Here is a 15,023-nt window from a genome sequence, read left to right as displayed (position 1 = left end):
TAGAATATACATATGTATATGTGTGTGAGTGTATACGTGTTTGGACATGGCCAATGAAGAAATTCATTTTGTTTGTAAAAGGGGTTTTGTTTTTATTTTGTTCCTAGTCGGGTGAAGTGGAAGGAAAGATGACAGACTTTTGTTGAATGAAAAATATGTAATTTTTTGCCCCTTGAAGTGCTGAAATATTTATTTGTGTATCTCTATACATTTGTATATAAAATTAAATCTATAATATTATTATAATTTTATTTTAACATTATATTAATGTAATAATAGAATAAAATTATATTAATATTATTATAATATATCTATATAGACACATATAAAATTATATCTAAAAATTGAATGTTTTCCCCACTTGCAGAAACATTAGATTTCTCCAATTATTTCTAATTTATTTATTTTCAGTTTTCAACATTCACTTCCACAAAATTTTGAATTTCAAATTTTCTCCCCATCTTTCCCCTCCCCTCACCTCAGGATAGAATATATTCTGATTACCCTTTCCCCTAATCTGCCCTCCCTGTTATCACTCCCTTTCTCCCCTTTCCTTCTATTTTCCTGTAGGGCAAGATAGATTTGTATACCCCATTGCCTATATATCTTATTTCTTACTTTCATGTAAAAACAAATTTTAACATTCATTTTTTAAGTTTTGAGTTCCACATTCTCTCCCTTCCCTCCTCACCATCCACCTTTACTGAGAAGGCTAGCAATGCAGTATAGATTATACATGTGTGGTCATGCAAAACATTTTCATAACAGTCATATTGTGAAAGACTAACTATATTTCCCTCTTTCTTGTCCTGCCCTCCATTTATTCTAGTCTCTCCTTTGACCTGTCCCTCTACCAAAGTGTTTACTTCTGATTACCCCTTCCCCCAATCTGCTATCCCTTCTATTATCCCCTCCCCCCATGCTCTTCCCTCCTGCTTTTCTATAGGGTAAGATAAACTTTCAAAAGAAATTGAGAGTGTATGTTCTTCCCTCCTGAAGCCAAATCCATGAAAGGAAGGTTCAGTTATTCCCTCTCATCTTCCCCCTTCTTCCCCTCCGCTGTAAAAGCTCTTGACTCTTACGTGAGATGATTTACTACATTCTACCTTTTGCCTTCTCTTTCTTCTAGTACATTCTTCTCAACACTTAATTTTCTTTTTTAGATATCATCCCTTCATGTGCAGTTCACCCTGTGCCCTCTGTCTCTCTGTCTCTCCGTACATATACATACACATACATACACATACATATATTCCCTCCAACTATATTAAGAAACTTCTCACGAGTTACAAATATCTTTCCATGTAGAAATGTAAACAGTTCAACTTTAATAAGTCCCTTATGGTTGCTCTTTCTTGTTTATCTTTTCATGTTTCTCTTTATTCTTAAATTTGAAAGTCAAATTTTCTATTAGGTTCTGGTCTTTTCAACAAGAATACTTGGAAATCCTCTATTTCATTGAAAAATATATAATTTTAAAATAGACATTAGAGGTAATTATTTTTAATTGAGTTAGAAAATCTAGTGTAAAATCAAATCAAAATATAAAGCACTAAGAGTGGTTATTCTATTAATATGGTATTTGAATGAATGAATTAATGGATGGATAATGAAACATTTCTTAAGTTTTTGCTATGTGCTATGCATCATGATACAAATACAAAGGAATAGTACTGTGCCTTAAGAAATGATAAAAAGGTATAATTTCAGAGAAATATGGAAAGTCTTGTATGAACTGAGAGAATGAAATAAGCAGAACCAGGAAAATAATTACAGTAACAACATTGTATAGTCAGGAAGGGAGAGGATGAAGTACACTGGTACCCTAATATCTAGTGCTGGTTTTATTGTAACACTTGGCATGCAACTGAACCCAAAGTAGCCTCTTCATGGGAGACTTTGATAACACCAACCCCTCTGGAACTAGAGGGCCAGTGTTGCTACATGAGGGTCAGTGTTGCTGTATAATTACCAAGCCAAACTGCTTCTGTTTCTCACCTGAATGGTAGAGCGTTGACTTCCAGTGCCTAATTCCTATAGGAATAGCCTCATATGCTAAATGGAACCTGAATATGGCCAGAAGAGAGGCATGATTTTCTGTTCTTTATTTCTTTTCTTTATTCAAGAGGTACAACAGGTCCTTTTGCAACCAAGAAGTTGACCTATTAAAACATTACAAAATGGTATTGGTTTGTTAAATTGTACCATTATGTACCTGGGAGAATGTTGTCAGTTTCTCTCTCTCTCTCTCTCTCTCTCTCTCTCTCTCTCTCTCTCTCTCTCTCTCTCTCTCTCTCTCTCTCTGGTGAAAGGTATAATTGACTTATTAAATAGTCACCCCATTTCACTTAATAAGGTGCTTTGATGCTCATTAATAAAATGCACTGATACCCTAAGATAACTATATAAAGATAACTCTCAATCAACCAAACACTTTAGATTAAGTGACACGCTTTCCTAGATGAACAAGAAAACAAGATAAGATGACAAGAAAAAGGTCTGGATTGGCTGAAGTAACTTAGTCATGTTCTCTGGATCATTTGCAAAGTAGACAACCAGTTCAAGGCCTAAATTCTGGAGAATCTGGTGGAAATTTAGATTCCTGTGATCAGAAACTATATTAAGTCCATGTATGCAGGTCCACTGCTGAGAGGGGTTCCTTATTGGAAAGAGTGTAACACTTTAGCCCCAACTGACCTAGTAATGATTTTTATTATTATGTATATATTTTTTGATTACTAATGAAATAAAGAAAAATAGCAAATGTCTCTTAGTCATGTGAATCCCTTCGTCTTCCCTTGTGGAAAAAAAAAAAAGATAGAAGGTGCAAAGAATCACAAAATTTTTAAATGGCCCATAAAAGTTAACTTAATTATTTGTGAACTTTATAGCTCAGTGACTGGAGCAAGTCAGCTCATCTTTGTCTGCCTCAGTTTCCTCATACAAGTGTAGCAGTTTAAAATGCCAAAGCTTTGGCATAATCCTCCTATCATACTATCGCAGGAAGGCACTGATTCCCCTCTTACTAGAGTATTGGGTCCATTTTCAGTCTCTACAGCTAAAGAGGACTTAGGATGACAACTATCAAGGTGAAAGTCACAAAGAAAATTAAAGGATTAGAAAATAAAATGTATGGGGAAATATTAAAAATTTAGAATTATACTCTGTGGAGAAGAAGAAACTATGGTGATTAAGTTGGGATAGTAAGTCAAGGATTTCAAATATTTAAGAAAATGAAACTTGTAGCCATAAATAATGTAAATTTTGTCTACCTTGCTCAGGTTTCAACATCTTTGAGAATCACCATCTTTAGAAATTCTTCATTTATGGGAAAAAAAACAGACTACATAATTCAATTTCAACTTCCTTAGTAGTTAAATGAATAAATGAGAACCTACACCAAAGGAGGGGGGTCCAAAGAGATGGTACTGCTATATGTATGCCATTTAAACATTTACATCAATAATAATTTACATCTAAAATATTAATATTAATCATATTACTATATTAATATTTGCATCTAAAACATTAGTATCATTCTAATAATTGATCAAGATATGCCATACTATAGGTCAGAAAAATATTTCTAGTGTTCATTACCACCCTTCTTTCATTCTTCCTCTAGCTCAAACTAGCCTTTACCTTCCTTTTTAATGCAGGGTCATTATAATAAGTAAGAAAGATGGGTGGCACAGTGGATAGAGTGCTGGACCTGGAGTCAGGAAGACTCATCTTCCTGAGTTCAAATCTGCCCTCAGAAACTTAATAGCTGTGCATCCCTGGGCAAGTCACTTAACCCTGTTTACCTCAGTTTCCTCATCTGTAAAATGAATTAGAGAAGGAAATGGCAAACCACTCCTGTATCTTTACCAAGAAAACCCCAAATGGGGTTGCAAAGAGTAGGATATCTCAATAACAACTAAAGAACAACAAGGGAGATATAAAAAATCAACAAATAAAGATCTAGACTCTCCTAAAGGTTCAGTTCTTCTTTCTCTACACTCTCCCCTGGAAATATTATCCAATCTTATGGCTTTAGTTATTTATCTCTATGCAAATTATCACCAGATTTACATCTCTAGCTCTACCCTCTCTCTCAAACTTTTGCTCCCATATCTCCCACTACCACTGAACATTCTCATTTGTACACCCTGCTGTCAATGACAAACTTAACATGTCTAAGACCTAACATTCTTTCCCTTGCCCCAAATAGCTTCACTTTCTGACTTCCCTATTTTTGTCATTTTTTCCAGTGACTTTGCCTCAAAACTGAACAGTCATCCTTGACTCATTCCTCTTCTTCATAATCCCATATCAGATTAGTCACTATCAATTTTCATTGGAAATGCTTCCTGTATCTCTAATTTCCTTTTCATTTCCAATATTATGACCAGTGTTCAGGTTTTATTTCATCATTCCAGGATCATTAACAATAACCTTGTAACTAATTCTTCCACTTTGAACTTTCTTCTTCCAGTTGTGCACCACTGAGTTACTATGTTTTTGAATACCACTTTCTAATCATATCAGTGCCTTATGAAAAAATTTTGGATGGGAGACAAGAGTCCAAATAAGACTTAGGAAATACACAACTGTCTTGAAATGTTTAGAGGGCTGTCATACAGATATTAAACTTATTCTCTTTGGTCCTAGAGGGTGAAACTAGGAGCAATGGATAGAGGTTATAGGAGGAGATAAATCTGAGTTCAGTAAAAGGAAAAAACTTTCTGCTAATTAAATCTTTTCAGAAGCAAAATAGACTACCTTAGAAAGTAGTGGGTTCCTTCAGGAATGCTTCAAGTGGAAGTCAAATGACCATTCAGTAGATGGCATTTATTCTTAGTTAGATACATTTGACCTGAATGGCCTCTAAAATGCCTCCCAATCCAATTCAATTCATTGAGCACCTTCTTTGTGCTAGACACTGTGATAAGGGTTAGAGATATAATTAATAAAAAGAAAGACAGTCCTTGCGCAAAAGGAGGAAGGAAAGCTGGGGGTAGAGGGTTCGGGAGGACACCGGGGGACATCTTGTTCCATGGAGTTGAAACTAGGAAGAAAAGCAGATGCAAAGTGGAATGAGGTAACAGTTTCTGCCATCCACAAAGGAAGGAATTGGGAAGAGTTTGGTACTCTACGTTCCAGGCCTCCAGTTAGAGAAGAGAGGAGGTTGAGGGAGATGTTGTCTTCCAATTTTGAGATTCTGTATTTCGATTTCTGTGACCTCCCTTCAGGTTGATACTTGGGTATTATTGTTCAATTTATCTCAAACTAACCTAATAAAGCATCCTGCTGCTTAAAATGCTATCTGATCTGGATGAATTACAATCTAAAGTACAATGTCTAAAACAAGGAAAGTGATTGGTTATACTCTGACCTGATCTGACCCAATCAAGAGCAATGTATCTAGTTTGGGGCACCATACTTTAGGAAGGATATTGACAAACGATCAAATCCAGACAAAGGCAATCTGGGTGCTCATGCCACATGAGTATCAATTTGGGCATGTTTGACCTTAAGAAAGGTTTCCAGGACATTGGGTAGATCTTCTTTGCAGCGTTTATGGGAGAATATGGGTAAAGTTTGAAAAGGGTGAGAAGAGCTAGGTGAGGTGTGATATGTAATGATGGAAGGAATATCCATATACTTAAGAGCTTAGGTCCAATGAAGTATGCCATATTCATGTTTCTTTTCATGTGGATACATCTTGCTCCCAGACAAGATTACAGGCGTCTTGAAGGCAGAGACTTTGTAGAGATCTGAAAAGATTTGTGAGGGTCTTCAAATATTTGAAAAAGCCTAATATAGAATAGGGATCAAACATGGCTCCCAAGGCAGAACTTTGATCAATATGTAGATTATAGAGGCATATTTTGACTTTGGAAGTATTCAAGTGAATACCACATTAGTTGTAGATTTAATATATGGGATTTCAGTAAGAGTTAAACAAGATGGCTTCATCATTTATAATTCTGTAGTTCTATCATTTTATTTTCATCCAAACGCCATTTAGTCATCTTATCTATCTTCTCCATGCAGTTGTTCCAGTCCATGGAAGTAAGGAAATAAACGTTTGTTAAACACGTACTATGTGCCAGACACTATGCTAAGACTTTACAAATGTATCATTTGACCCTCACAACAATCCTGGGAGGTAGGTGCTATTATTATCTGCATTCTATGGCCAAGAAAATGGGAGTAGACAGGTTAAATAATTTGACTAAGGTTATACAGTTAGTATACATCGAAGGCTGGATTTGCTCAGCTCCAAGGCTCTATCCACTGTGTCATCTGGCTGCCTCTAACTTGCCCAGATTAATTTCTTTCCTTTAAAATACTAAAGCATTTACCATTAGTACTACTCATTTAGAACTTATATAGTGCCTTCTATTACTTTGATGCAGATAATACACAATACATATTGCAGCAGATACTAAGGTCAAGGGAGACACATGGTAAGCACAAAAGGCAACCGTGTATTTCTATTGATGATCTGTGTGCAAGATTTGGCATAATGAATCTCATTCATGAAGTGTATGTTTGGAAAGGGAAAGTGGGTTGGTCAAATAGTGAGAGTGAGGGATGACAGCAACAGATGCCCTTACACCCACAGAAAAAAATTGTAAGACCTTAGGAAAGGTTTCCAGGACATTGGGTAGATCCTCTTTGCAGCGTTTATGGGAGAATATGGGTAAAGTTTGAAAAGGGTGAGAAGAGCTAGGTGAGGTGTGATATGTAATGATGGAAGGAATATCCATATACTTGAGAGCTTAGGTCCAATGAAGGATGACATAGTCATGTTTCTTTTCATGTGGATACATCTTGCTCCCAGACAAGATTACAGGCGTCTTGAAGGCAGAGACTTTGTAGAGATCTGAAGCTGTTTTTCCTCAGTATATCTAATTCATCTTCAGTTCTTGATATAGGAACTTGCCATCACCTGTTCCAGGACTACTGCTAAAATACCCCTGAGAAATCTAAAATCTTCTTGCCTTTCAAAGTTCACAAGGTCATGTTTTGATCTAAGGAACAGGACTTTTCTGCTCAATTGTCTAAATGCCTGGCTTCTGAAATGGTTTGCTTTTTTATCTAAAATCCACAGAGAATGACTGAGTTTATTGGTCAATTCCAATACATTTTCTGTGTAGTATAATTTCATTATCCTATGATTCCCACTACTTCTAAACCAATTAAGAACTTTTCAAAGTTTAAAGCCTTTTATTGATTAATGCTGTAGAGATGTTCCTGTCTGATAAGGTAGTTACTTTAAGTGGGTTAGGTAACACTGATTCAATGAACTCACAATAACAGCTAATAGCTAATATTTATACAGTTCTTATTATATACTAGCTACTGTGCTAAGGACTCTACAAATATCATCTTATTTGATCCTTACAACAACCCTGAAACTGAAGCAGACTGGGGTTGTGACTTGGCCAGAGTCACACAGTAAGCAAATATCAGAGGCTGGATTTGAAGTCAGGTCTATCTGACTCCAAGCTAGCACACCTGGCTGCCCTATACTCTTACAAGTATCTATCAGTACATTCTCATGAGTATTTTGTATTTTCATCATTTCTTTTGTGGTGGGGGAAATAAATAGCTGTCCTATACCTGATCTACTTGGTATATTATACATCTTTCTCTAAGAGATATTTATTTATTCCCTTTGTGGAACTCCTCAACTTTAATTTTGGTAAAGAGATTTTTTTTCCTCTACTATGGTACTCAGGGGTGCAGGAGTCATGAGGCAGAAGTTTTATGAAAAGCTTGATGTCCTTTAGACATCAGGTTCCTCAAGGAACTAGTCCTGGTATGAGCCTAGAGTTCTCGTCTCTTAGTTAGAAGAAAATGCTCTTTCTGTGGGCTTGAGGTGACACCTATATTTCCTATAGTTGTAAGTCAATTGTTCATGTGACATATACACAAGATAGATCCTAGCATGCTTTACTTTCTAGTTTTAGCATAATTTTGAATACAAAAGCATTCATATTGAGTACCAGGGATTCCCAAGGGTCTAAGGGGTATTTCTATGAGTTCCTTTAAGAATTCTGTGATTAGAACAGGGTGTCTCACATAGCTTTGCATTAGTCAGTGCCTTATTTTTACTGTTGTAAATCACCTCTAAGTTAAAGGTACTACTGATCTATGAAATTCTGCTTGTAGGAGTAGGTCATGTGAGGGACTAAGGCCCTTGTTGCTGGTTTTTTCAAATCACGTTCCATATAGTAAAACTATAAATACAGTCCCTATTTTTAGAGAATATTTTCCTAGAAGGAAGAAACATTTGTATTAAGTATGGTTTATTGTACTCTTTTTCCCTTACACATTGAGCTCACAGTTGTTGGGTTGTTTTTTTTTTAATATGACCTCTTGTAGTTTACATTCTACAAGTTTAGCAGAGTTTGCTTATGTCTTTTTAAGCATCTTGGTGATGCAGTGGATATAGTGCCTAGCTAGGAGTCAAGAAGACCTGAGTTCAAATCCAGCCTCAAAAACTTGCTAGTGTGCAACCCTGGGCAAATCACTTAACCCTGCTTGCCTCAGTTTTCTCATCTACAAAATGAGATGGAGAAGGAAATGGCAAACCACTCCAGTATTTTTGCCAAGAAAACTTCAAGTGAGGCCACAAAAAGTTGGACACAACTTGAGAACAACTTATGTCTTTTTAAACTTGTTTTTTAAAAAAATCAATATATTTTTCTCCAACCCTTACTCTAAGATCTTAGAAGAAACTATTGGTACCTGAAAGGGGCATTCCCTGCCCAGCCCCTACACACACTTGAGATAAATGCTCCCCGCCAAGGACATTGGCATCTTAAGGCTAATTATGAGAACATTATAAGATTCTCCCTCTTGCCCCTTTATCCTAACACAGATACTAGTCACACAAATCTAAGGATTCAGAGCATGTAACTATAAGATGTCCAAAATACGAATCACAGTTCTGTTGTTCACTATCTCAGTCTCAGATGTGCCCTTACATATTAGTATGTCTAAACCTTCATGGTTGATCAAAAAAGCACAACTGCCAGTAAGAAGATCTATCAAAAACAGGACGTTTTCTTTGCATAAAATTCAGTAATTTACCTTCAAATCACCTTGCTGCCAATGACCTTGTTTTGTGATCCTCATATGGATGCTAATGCCTGTATCTCTGTGTTGAAGTCTGACAGAGGGAAGACCAAACCTCTGCAAGTCCAGATAAGGGTAACCTTCAACTGAAAGCACAAAAGCATGTGAGGGGACCCTAATAGCCTTCACATTCTCTATACTCACTAACCATACAAGATCCATATTTTGTTATAGTTCAGTCATGTCCAACGCTTCATGACCCCATTTGGGGTTTATCCTTAAAACAAACATTGGAATATGTGAGTTGTGCAGTGGGTTTTCCAACCACATGACTTTTTCCTACTACTTTCAGTAGCATGGAGATGATGTTTGCCACATAATTATCAACTTAGAGAAAAATTGCTACTAAATATTAGGGAATTAGTAGGAGAGACTGGTTACTTCTCCAACCATTGTGATTAATCCCTCAAAGATAGAATACAAGAATACTTATTTGAGGTCTACCCCCATCACCTTGAAGGCATGAAAAATGCATTAAAATTCCACAACTTAAAATAGTTAAATCGCGCTCTTTTATAATATATGTTATTTATGAAAATGTGCCCTTGTGAGGATCTGCTTAGCTTGAAGAAGCTGCTATCTCTTCTCCATCTTCTTTCTTCCGTGACTACCTTCAAGTCTCAGGTAAAATCTTCTATTGGGAACCTAATGCTATTGCCTTCTCTCTGTTGATTATCTCCAATTACCCTTGTATATATCTTATTTAGGCATAGTTCTTTACATGCTGTCTCCTCCAGTGGACCATGATTTCTTTGAAAATACAAACTGTCTTTTGTCTTACCTTCTCTAAGCATGGTGCATAACACATAACAGGCATTGAATAATGCTTTCTGGCTGACTTCTATTAACTTATATTTTGTGCATCTCTCCACAAAATCTCCCATGAAAGCTCTTTTAGGAATTGATTAATGGGATTTTATGGTCCTGGATATTTTTTCTCAAGTCACTACTCAGCTTACTGGGCCTCCACAATGAGTCTTTACCGTTGTGGCTAGCCCCTACCCTAAATTTCACCCCACTTTCCATTAACCCACCACCTTAAGACACATATTAGGTCTCTTCGAGGTGCATGGTTGAGAGATTAATGGAGGTCAACAGAAGCGATGAGTTCTTTTTGTTCTTCCCCTTTGCCCCTTCAATTGCTAAATGCAAAAATAATAATGATGAGAGTTAACATTTATATAGTACTCTAAGGCTGGAAAAGTGTTTTACAAATATCTCATTTTATTGTCACATCAATTGGATGCTATTATAATACCTATTTTACGGAGGAGGAAATTGAGGCAATCAGAAGTTAAGTAAATTGCCTAGGGTCTCAAACCTAGTGGGTATCTGAAGCTGGAGTTTTTACAATTTTTTTTAATTTATGGAATAAAACAAGCATTTCTATAGCATGGTATAATAAAAAAAAGATGATTGTACATGGAACTCAATCTATTATGTACAACTTGATATTTATTTTAAATATATAATAAAGTTATCATGTAATTTTTTCCCTTTATTTTCCTCCTCCCATACCCTAGAGATGGCTACCATTAAAGACAAATAAGTATATATTTGTAAAATTATTCTATACATGCTTTTATTTATCAGTTTTTTCTTTGGATGCAGATAGCATCTCCCTTCATGTGTCCTTTATAGTTCATTTGGGTATTTATAGTACTCAAAATGACTTATTTGCTCAAAGTCATTCTTAAAACCATAATGCCATGAGATGATATTTGAATTTGTGTCTTCCTGATTATAGTTCCAGCATTCTAAGGGTAAGGGGCAGAGTTTGAATTTCTAAGAGTCTGGTTTTACATTAAAGCAAATTTTGCCTTTACTTTTGTGTTTGCTGTTTTATTTATTTGGGGTCTTTTTTTGTTTGTTTAAGTATTTACTTAAATACTTCTCACAAGTACTTCTCAGTCACTCCTTTTGTGACCTTCATGTCAATTAAGACACCTGAAATATGCTCTCTTTTTGGGAATGCTTAATAATAGGCACAGTGTAGTTATTCTGCCAGGTCACATCATATGTGTGAATGAAGCATGAATGCACTTGATTGAACAATGATCCTGTCTGTATGAATGAACTTTAAAAGAGCAGCATTGTTCAGATGAGAGCTGTGTACTGACATCAAGCATGGAACTCTTCAGCATGAAATGAAGCAATCTCATCCAAGTGTAAGTGAGGAGGCAAATCTAATCCACTTTGTTCAACGTAAGAAGCCAGATAAGAAGAAAATAAAAATATTTATTTTGCTATATGGCAACATGTCAGATGGGAAACAAGAGGACCTTTGTAAGTGTCATACCAAGACGATATCATCAGGAGCAAGTAAAGGGCTGTTGTAGTCAGAGGCATGTCCCAGACAAAGCATAGCTGGGACAGGGAAACTCCATACAGGGCCTAATTACTCCAAGCTGTGGGAGCTCCATGTAGCAGGGCAAGGGTAAGCCAATGACTGCCAGGGAAATGTTCTCACTTGTAGAGAAGAGGCTCATTAACAAGTTTAGACAGAGAACAGCTAAAAACTCAGGATAATTGTCAGACCTTTCAGAGGGAACCAGAAGGTCAGATAATTGGGAGGAGGGAAGGGAGGGCTGATGTCAATGCTCAATGCCAAGGTGGTTGAAATGTCTGGGATCCTCAGACATAACCCCAGAGGGATAGGTCCAATGTCTCTGATCAACTTCCCTTATAGACTGCATCCTACACATCAGTTTATAACCTGCACACTTGATCTACACATGGATGCTAGCTATCATCCTATATCTTTCTAATGTTCATGAAACTACTTGAGAAAGCTATGTAGTCAGTACTTTTCTCTCCTCTCCTTCTCTTCTAAACCCTGTGTACTTACTATGATAGTTTCAGACTTCAGCATTAAACAAAAACTTTCTCCAAAATTACCATTAATTTCTTAATTGCCTAATCTAATGAATTTTTTCTCAATCCTAATCTTCCTTGACCAATCATAGCATTGGATGCTTTCTTGCTAGATAGTCTCTCCTCCCTAGATTTTCATGACTTGACTCTCTCCTGATTTCTCTCCTGTCTGGTTGATTCTCAGTCTCATTCATGTTATACCCACTAACCATGAGTGTCCTCCAGGAGTCTGCCCTTGTCTTTTCACTCTATATCATCTCACTCTGTGATCTCATTAGCTCCTGTTGGTTCAATTATCATTGTAATATAGACAATTCTCAGTCTACATATCCAGCCTTCTTCTCCTGAACTATAGTCGCATATTTCCAATTACCACGTAGACATCTCAAATTGGTTATCTTGTAGGTATCTTAAACTCAATAGATCCAAAACAGAACTCATTAACTTTTCATCTTGTAGGCCTCTTAAACTTAATAGGTTCCATGCAGCTTTTATTAGTTTTCCCCACATCCTTCTCAATTCTGAACTTGCATATTACTGTCAAGGGCACCACCATCCTCTTACTCATTCAGGAGGTCATCTGCAACTTTGGCATCATCCTCAGATTCTCATTCTCACGCATCCAATGTTTCCAATGTGAGGCTCCTCTACAGTCACAGATCCACAATTCTAGCTCACACTCACATCATCTCTCACCTGCACTCTAATGACAACTTTCTGGTTGGTCTTCCTCAAGTCTCTCCCCTGTCCAGTCCATCCTCTACTCAGCTGCCAAGCATAAATCTGACCATATTACTCCCCCGTCCCAAATATTCACATTGTGCTTTCCCTCACTAACTTGTATTGATCGACTCCTCCCTTCATTAAAACCACTGGGAAAACACTAAAGCAATCTGGCAGAAATTAAGTTTAGACTAAAAGGCACACATAAGCTTTGAATTGATGTGTGATTTGGTCTCCCATCTCATGCTGTTCTTAACTCCAGTCTAATCTTTAACTTCTATTGGGAAGAGGAGCAACACCCTCTACTCAATGATGAATATTCTCACTCTTGGAAGTATCCTTCACTTGACTCCTGTAGATCATCATCCAGACACCATTTTCCACATCCCATCACTTGATTCCTCATTTCAATCCCCCTCAACCATTCTACACCAAAGCTTAAAACAAATATCACCCAGCCCTTCCACTGTGATCTTTAGAATGCCTGTTCCATATGCAACAAACTTTCCTTCATCTTAAATCTTTTCCTCTCCCAATCCTTCCATATACTAGCTCTTACTGAAACCTTTTACCCCACTGATGACACAACTTCCTTCTCCCCTCCCCCACTGTAGTAATGGTTGCACTTTCATTCATCCTTGACTCAGAGGAGTTAGAGTATTCCTTACTCCCCATTGTGACATCCAGGTTCTTCTAATACCACCATCACTCAGTAACCTCTCTTCCTTTAAAGTTCAAGTTCTGAGGTATAAACCAATCAGAATTCTGGTGGCTCCCCAGGTTACTCCCCTTCCTTCCTCAGTGAGTTCTTGACTCACAATCTTCCTCAGCTCCCCAATTCCTGCCCTCATACTAAGGGAGTTCAGTATACATGTTGACTCTCCCTCAAACACCCTAACTACCCAGTTCCTCAACCCACTCACTTCTCAGAACTGCTACTCCACCCAACCTTCAGCCACACACAAAGAAGTCAATATCTTTGATCTTGCTATCATCCATAAATGTGCAACCTTTATTCTCAAGAATTCTGAAACCCTCTTATCTGACCATAATCTTTTGGTTTTTCACCTCTCCTTCTGCCTTCTCTTACCAAACCCTACTTTTTTCCTCACCTTAAACTCCATTCTCTTAACCCCTCAGTTCTCTCCCAGATTATCTTCCCAGCATTAACTGCTCCCTCCTCTTCTACTCATCTTAACCTCTTGGTGAATCAGTTCAATTCTATAATGCTCTCCTCTCTTGAATCCCTAGCCTTCTTATCACAGAGATAAGATATCATAGAGATAAGATAAGATGAAGTCCCAACTTAAATCACTCCTACTGTTTTCTGACTTCATGCCTACATATCTGCTGTTGAATGAAGATGGAGAAAATCACACAACTGTTTGGAGTGGATCCACTACAAATTTATGTTACACAGCCTCCATTGGGCTCTTGCTGCTGCCAGGCAATCATCTACCTCCTTTCTCAATTCACTCTCCCACTCTGCACAGTGACATTTCCAATCCTTTTCATTCTTCCTCAAACCTCCTATAACTTCCCCCCATTCAAACCACTCCACTGAGAATCTTGTCTCATATTTTACAGAAAAAAAAATTGAGGCCATTCCCTTTGAACTCCATCTTCTCCCCTCTTCCTCATATCCTTTCACTTAGATTCTTCTGTCACTATCTCCTCCTTCACTCTTGTCTCATATGATGAAGTTGACTTCCCCTTACCAAGGTCATCTGTTATACTTGTTTAAGTGATCCTGTTTCCTCTTATCTCCTCCAAACTATTGCCTCCTCTGTAATCCCCACTTTTTCATTTATTTTCAATTTATCCTTCTCTATTGGCTCATTCCCTACTACCTCCAACTATATCCTTGTATCTCTCCCATCTTGAAAAAACCCTCTTATCCACGATAACCATTGTCCTATATCTCTTCTGCCCTTTGTAGTTAAATTCCTTAAAAAGACCCTCTATAAGAGTTGCCTCCATTCTTTCCTCCCACTCTCTTCTTAATCCGTTAAGATCAAGCTTCTGATCTTAACATTGCACTGAAACTGCTCTCTCCAAAGTCACTAATGATCTCCCAGTTGCCAAATCCCCTTTTCTCTGCCCTCATTCTCTTTAATCTCTTTGTACAAAGAGTTTAACAGTGTTGATCACTCTCTTCTCAATATTTCTTCTCTCTAGGTATTTGGGACACTAACTCTCTCCTGGTTTTCCTCTTATCTGACTGCTCCTTCTCTTTCTCCTTTGCTAGATCCTCTTCCAGATCATTCCCTCTAAACATCCCTTTCTAAATG

The sequence above is a fragment of the Notamacropus eugenii genome, chromosome 3 (genome assembly GCF_028372415.1).
Source record: "Notamacropus eugenii isolate mMacEug1 chromosome 3, mMacEug1.pri_v2, whole genome shotgun sequence".
Taxonomy (NCBI): domain Eukaryota; kingdom Metazoa; phylum Chordata; class Mammalia; order Diprotodontia; family Macropodidae; genus Notamacropus; species Notamacropus eugenii.
This window is presented reverse-complemented; position numbering follows the sequence as displayed.